General features: G+C 43.1%; 1 protein-coding gene across 7 annotated transcripts in view; it reads left to right on the plus strand.

Moving 5' to 3' along the window:
• The window catches only part of SUGCT (succinyl-CoA:glutarate-CoA transferase), an 806218-nt gene extending 801167 nt beyond the window's left edge, over positions 1 to 5051 (plus strand). For 6 of the 7 annotated variants that reach the window (XR_008617466.1, XR_008617468.1, XR_008617470.1 and 3 more), the window contains one exon: positions 4341 to 4558. The gene's annotated coding sequence lies outside the window, so the exon portion shown is untranslated. Of the gene's footprint in view, positions 1 to 4340 lie in introns of all 7 variants that reach the window. The other variant, XR_008617464.1, reaches the window with a different exon arrangement.
• The last annotated feature ends 453 nt before the right edge of the window (positions 5052 to 5504 follow it).

Below are 5504 nucleotides of genomic sequence, written 5' to 3' on the forward strand. Positions count from 1 at the left end.
TTTTTTCTTAGATTCCATATATATGTGTTAGCATATGGTATTTGTTTTTCTCTTTGTGACTTAACTTCACTCTGTATGACAGACTCCAGGTCCATCCACCTCATTACAAGTAACTCAGTTTCATTTCTTTTTATGGCTGAGTAATATTCCATTGTATATATGTGCCACATCTTCTTTATCCATTCATCTGTTGATGGACATTTAGGTTGCTTCCATGTCCTGGCTATTGTAAATAATGCTGCAATGAATATTGGGGTGCATGTATCTTTTTGAATTATGGTTTTCTCCCAGTATATGCCCTAAAACAGAAATAGAGTTACAGATATAGAAAACAAACTATGGTTACCGGGGGTAAGAGGGGGAGGGATAAATTGGGAGATTGGGACTGACATATACACACTACTATATATAAAATGGATAACTAATAAGAACCTATTGTATAGCACAGGGAACTCTACTCAGTACTCTGTAATGGCCTACATGGGAAAAAAATCTTTAAAAGAGTGGAAATATGTACAGGTATATGTATAACTGGTTCACTTTGCTGTACAGCAGAAAGTAGCACAACACTGTAAATCAGTTACACTCCAACAAAATTTTTTTAAGGCACCAAACAGTAAAATGATAACCCAAAAAACCCCAAAACTAATTTTATACAACACTGTAGAACTGGATGGGTCCTAAAATGTGCATACTGATGTTGAGGATAATAATGATGCTAAAGAAATAAAGTACGTGTTTAAAAATATGTTTGTTATAGAGAAAAAAAGTAAAAGATTGAGATAAGCATCAAGAATAAAATAAAAAGCTCCCATAAGCCTATTATTCTTAGCATTCTTTTATATATCCTGTTTTATAGATAGATAATTAAAGAAACAGAAGAATGCTGAAAATCCTGTTTTTACGACTTGATTTTTTTTTTCCAGTTAATATACGACCTTGTCCATAAAAATATTTTTAGCACAGTTTTAATTTTTGTAGAGGTTTTTTGGTTTCCTCCTCAGCATATATTCTCATTTCACCTTTTGTATCCTTATTGATTTGGGGTCGGGGGTGAGGGTGAGGGGGGACTTATTTCCTCTTGTTGAGCCATGAGATTGAGTGGAAAGACCCCACTTTCAGTCCTAGGAGTGCGTCCTAAGTGGTTTATGTCTGTCAGCGCTTCCACCTTCAGCCCTGTGATCAGTATAATAATGGGAACGAAACAATCTGGGCCAATGAGTGATAACGGATCCCAGGACAAGCGGATATCAGAAGGGCCTTTCTTTCTTTGGATGGTGTTTGAAGTGGTGAAGTTTGAAGTTCCCTCAGCCATGTTGTGACCACGGAGGGGGAGCCCTGACCTGATGGAGGAAGGCTTCCTCCTGTGGGCCGATGGGATGGGTGCTGGGCGGTGCCCCAGCGGCCGGTCACTTCCAGATTCAGAGCCCCAGGCAGAGGTTCTGATTGGTTGAGTTCTACCACGTGTCCACTGCCCCCTCTCCTCCCCCCACCCCCGCACAGGGACCCTCCCGTAGAACCTCCATAGTGGAAGGTGAGCCTTCCTCTTTCCCCCATGGTTCCTCCAAAATACTAAGAAGATTTGGATGTTGTGTATCTTTATGGCAAAAGTCCACCCCAGGTATGATACACATTCCCCCATCTCCACTGCAATAATCCATCCATTATTGTCTTTCCCCCATGGTTCCTCCAAAATACTAAGAAGATTTGGATGTTGTGTAGCTTTATGGCAAAAGTCCACCCCAGGTATGATACACATTCCCCCATCTCCACTGCAATAATCCGTCCGTTATTGAGGACATCTGTTTTTTTCAGTCACCTGGCTAGATGCTCCATGTGTAGAATCTCTAGTCATTACCACAACCCTGTGAAGTAGATATTTTTACAGTTGAAGAAACTGCTTTTCCCTTGTTCTGAAAAGGCTTCCCTGGAAAGAGTGGGCCAGAGAGCCCTTGTATGGAAGAGTTCTGGTCATTGAGGGAAGAGATTTGGCTCTGCAGCGAACCAGACAAGGGCACAGTCACGCTTACTGGCAGTTTAACCCTAGTGAAGTACTCTCTGTCTATAAAGAGGGGAAAGAAAACATCTACAAGTTGCAAGAATTCCAGAAGTATATTCCAGAGCAAAAGTGTTGTGAGTTAGACGGACAGACACCAAGATAACAGAGGAGTGAGGGGAGAGAGAGAAAGTGGGGGAGACAGAGGGGACAGGATGAGGAGTCAGGGCTTGGGGATCTTGTTAAAATGCAGGTTCCAATTCCAGAGGTTGCAGAAGAAGCCTGAGTTTCTGCGTTTCTTGTCCCCACCTCCTGGTGATGCTGATCTGCTGGTTTGTGGAGCACTTGGGTAGTCAGGTTCTAGGTCATGAATGAAGCTGGACCTCATCACCCTTATTTTCGCTCCCTAGAAGCCCTCCCTGCCACCCACGACATGGCATTCCTGGATGTGTTCAGTATTCTGTGTGCTATGTTTGCTCGCTGCATAGAGGACTAAGCTTAATCGTGGCAGGTGAAGGGGATGCCCCATCGCCTCTGCTTATCCTGTGTAGCTTAACTGGAAACTCCTTCACCAATGGAGCTGAGCTCCTGAGTCAGAAACATTGGTGGAATCATGGCCAAGCCCTGGGTGGAGGGTTTCTGGGCAGGAGACGTGGGAAACGAGAGGCTCTCAGTGTCACCAGTTCTCACCATTGTTGGATATTCACATCTCACTGCACAGGAAACAGCTTCATCTGCAGTTTCCTTCATGAGTACAGGGAGATCAAATCACTCCCCAGGTAGAAGGTAGGTAAGAAGGTGACTTGTTTCCCACTGGCAAGAATTTTCACCTGTGGCCGAGATCCAATCCCAGGGTTCCGCACCTTTAAGATGCAGTTGAAGAGCAACAGATGCAGAGTCGGAAGAACTAGATGTCACTCAGGGCTCCCAAATGACCTTCTCATGTCCTTGGACTAGCAGCCCAGCTTCCCTGAGACCAGAGTTTTCATCTGTAAAACAGAGATTTTTAAATAGCACAAAGCTTTCTAACAACCCTACTGTGAAGAACAAGTGAGAAAATAGGAGAGAACTTTGACAAACAAATAAAACATTATATACAATTATAAAGGATTATTGAGACAAGGGTTCTAAAGCAGCTTAGCTACCCAATTGCCTGACTATAGAATTATGTCCTAGACTCTAAAATCTTATTAGGTGAGACCTAAATATACCCGAGGAGGGGGCAAGGCAGAGAGAAAGGTGTGTAAGCTGCTCAGGAAATCTGTCGTGTACCATCCTTTTTCACATGGTGTGGTCACTCCTGCCCCCAAGGTTGGAATGCTAATCAGGACAGGGACAGCCAAGGCCAGACTCCAAATTGTGTGCAGGGTGCATTTAGTTTAAAGGTAAAGACATCTACCCACTTTAACAAGGTACATTCAAGTAAGAGGATGGAGTCCAGTTTCTTCCATATCATTGATACTAAAAATGAAAATACCTTCCCCCCGCACCCAATCCAATGTAAGGAGGGAAAAGAACAAAGAAAGTATTCATGGCCCACTTCTCCCAAAGAGTTACACCCACTCTGGAAGCCTGCCAGCTCCCTACCATTATTCTTTTCCAGCTCCTTGACCTGAATTAACAAACCCCATGGCCTTATTTTGAAGAGATTGGTGCACAAGCTCTGGATAGGTTTCTTGACATTTTTGGAAGAAGGAGGGAATAGCTCAGAAACTATGTAGCATACAGAGCAGGAGATCTGGGACGTGGCCGGAGGAGAGCACAGAAGGTAGGCAGTGGTTGTAAATTCTCCCTGTGTCTCAGTCCACATGGTCCCACAATCAAAAGATGTTCCCTATGAAACTGAGGATACTGAATGTGAAGGGTACACCAGCTCAGCTCCAAGCCTAGGAAAAGAAATGCTGAGGAAGTCAAAGAATCAGCTCTGTTTGCCCAAAGAATGACTCTTCCCTTTAGCCATTGGAATCAGCCGAAATGTTATCTTCTAGGAGTCTCTTTCTCCAACACCATTAAGCAAATTAACACCCACCCCAAGATGTGTACACACATGGCCTCCCCTGTACCTCTTCCTCTATCTCAGCAATTGGCATCCTATGTTTTGTTTTGTTTCTGTTTTCTCTCTTCCATCACTATAATGCAAGTTCCATGAAAGTCTGATTTCTTTGTTTATTATTATATCCCCACCACCTAGCATGACCTGAATGAAAATAATAGGTGCCCAATAAATATCTCTGAATGAATGATATCCTGGTATCAATGTCCATGAACATTGCCCTCACCTTATTGTTTTAGATTATTGTGCTTTTTTTCTCACTCTTCTTACCTCCTTCAATATTTTCCTTAGCCTGTTCTACCATCATCATTATCATCATCACTGTAACCATCACAAAAAATGGTTTGCATTTCTATTTGTGGAGAATTTGAAGACCGATGGCTATCCATGGCAAGAGCCTCCTGGCAATTATTCATCGAGAAAAAGAGAGACCAATAATTGCACTTCAATTAAACATTTCCCTACCTTCTTCAGGCAGGTTGCTTCCTTTGTGAAACCCACTTCTCAGGGTATGTTTCTCTCCAGGGCATTTACGAAAAGTGACTACCTTAGTTAGATAAAAGGAAAGTCATAAAATCACTTTCCTGGTGATGTCATAAATCAAAGTCAAACGGTATGCCGATCTTCTAACTCCCTGAATTGCATAGTTATTTCAAAGTGGCAAGAAACACATTTCTCTAGTGTGAGCAACTTTGTCACAGGCAGGAAAATATCTTTGGAAAATGTCTGACATATAGTAAACACTCCACATTTTTGGAATGAATGTGTGGATGAAATCCCCCGGCGTGCTTCCTTTCTCCCTCCTGTCTTGGTGGCTTGAATATGGGGATTTGTGGTAGAGTTAACTACATGTCCATACTTTTTTTCTCCAAAGCCCAGCTGTCCCTGTGTAGCCTCTGTCTTCCTGTACATAAAACATCCCCTGTGCATCTGGAGACTCAAAGAAAGGACCCCGCCAGTCTGCACATGAAATTTGCAGCACTCCGCTTCTGCACCTGTGGGCTGTGTGATCTGGAATATATTTATGTTTCCCGCTCACACTTGGAGCAGTGAGATTTGACCTTTAGAAAGCAGTGGTTGAAAAAAAAAAAAAAAGAGAAAGCAGTGGTTGAGAGCCTGTTCTTAGTTCTTTTAAAATCATGTACACATTGCAAGAGCCGGACACCTCTGCCTACTGAAAGCTGAAGGAATGTGCCTTGAAGCCAAGTCTAGACAGAATTCCAAGGCAGGGGAGTCAGTGGGACAGGGAAATCACCCCAGGGTCCATGCCAACTTTCTGTCCTGCAACTTTACCATTTTTGTGTTACTGGATTTGAGCCAATATGGGAGGCCTTTGGTGCCAAGAATGACCATAACAAGTAGGCTGGGGTTTCCACTGGAGGTTAATTTAAATGTTCCACCTTCCTGCAGCTCCTCGTTTAGAGTGCATTTTGTTTCCCAAGGCAACCCCAAGAT

The sequence above is a fragment of the Physeter macrocephalus genome, chromosome 5, assembly GCF_002837175.3.
Source record: "Physeter macrocephalus isolate SW-GA chromosome 5, ASM283717v5, whole genome shotgun sequence".
In the NCBI taxonomy this organism is placed as follows: domain Eukaryota; kingdom Metazoa; phylum Chordata; class Mammalia; order Artiodactyla; family Physeteridae; genus Physeter; species Physeter macrocephalus.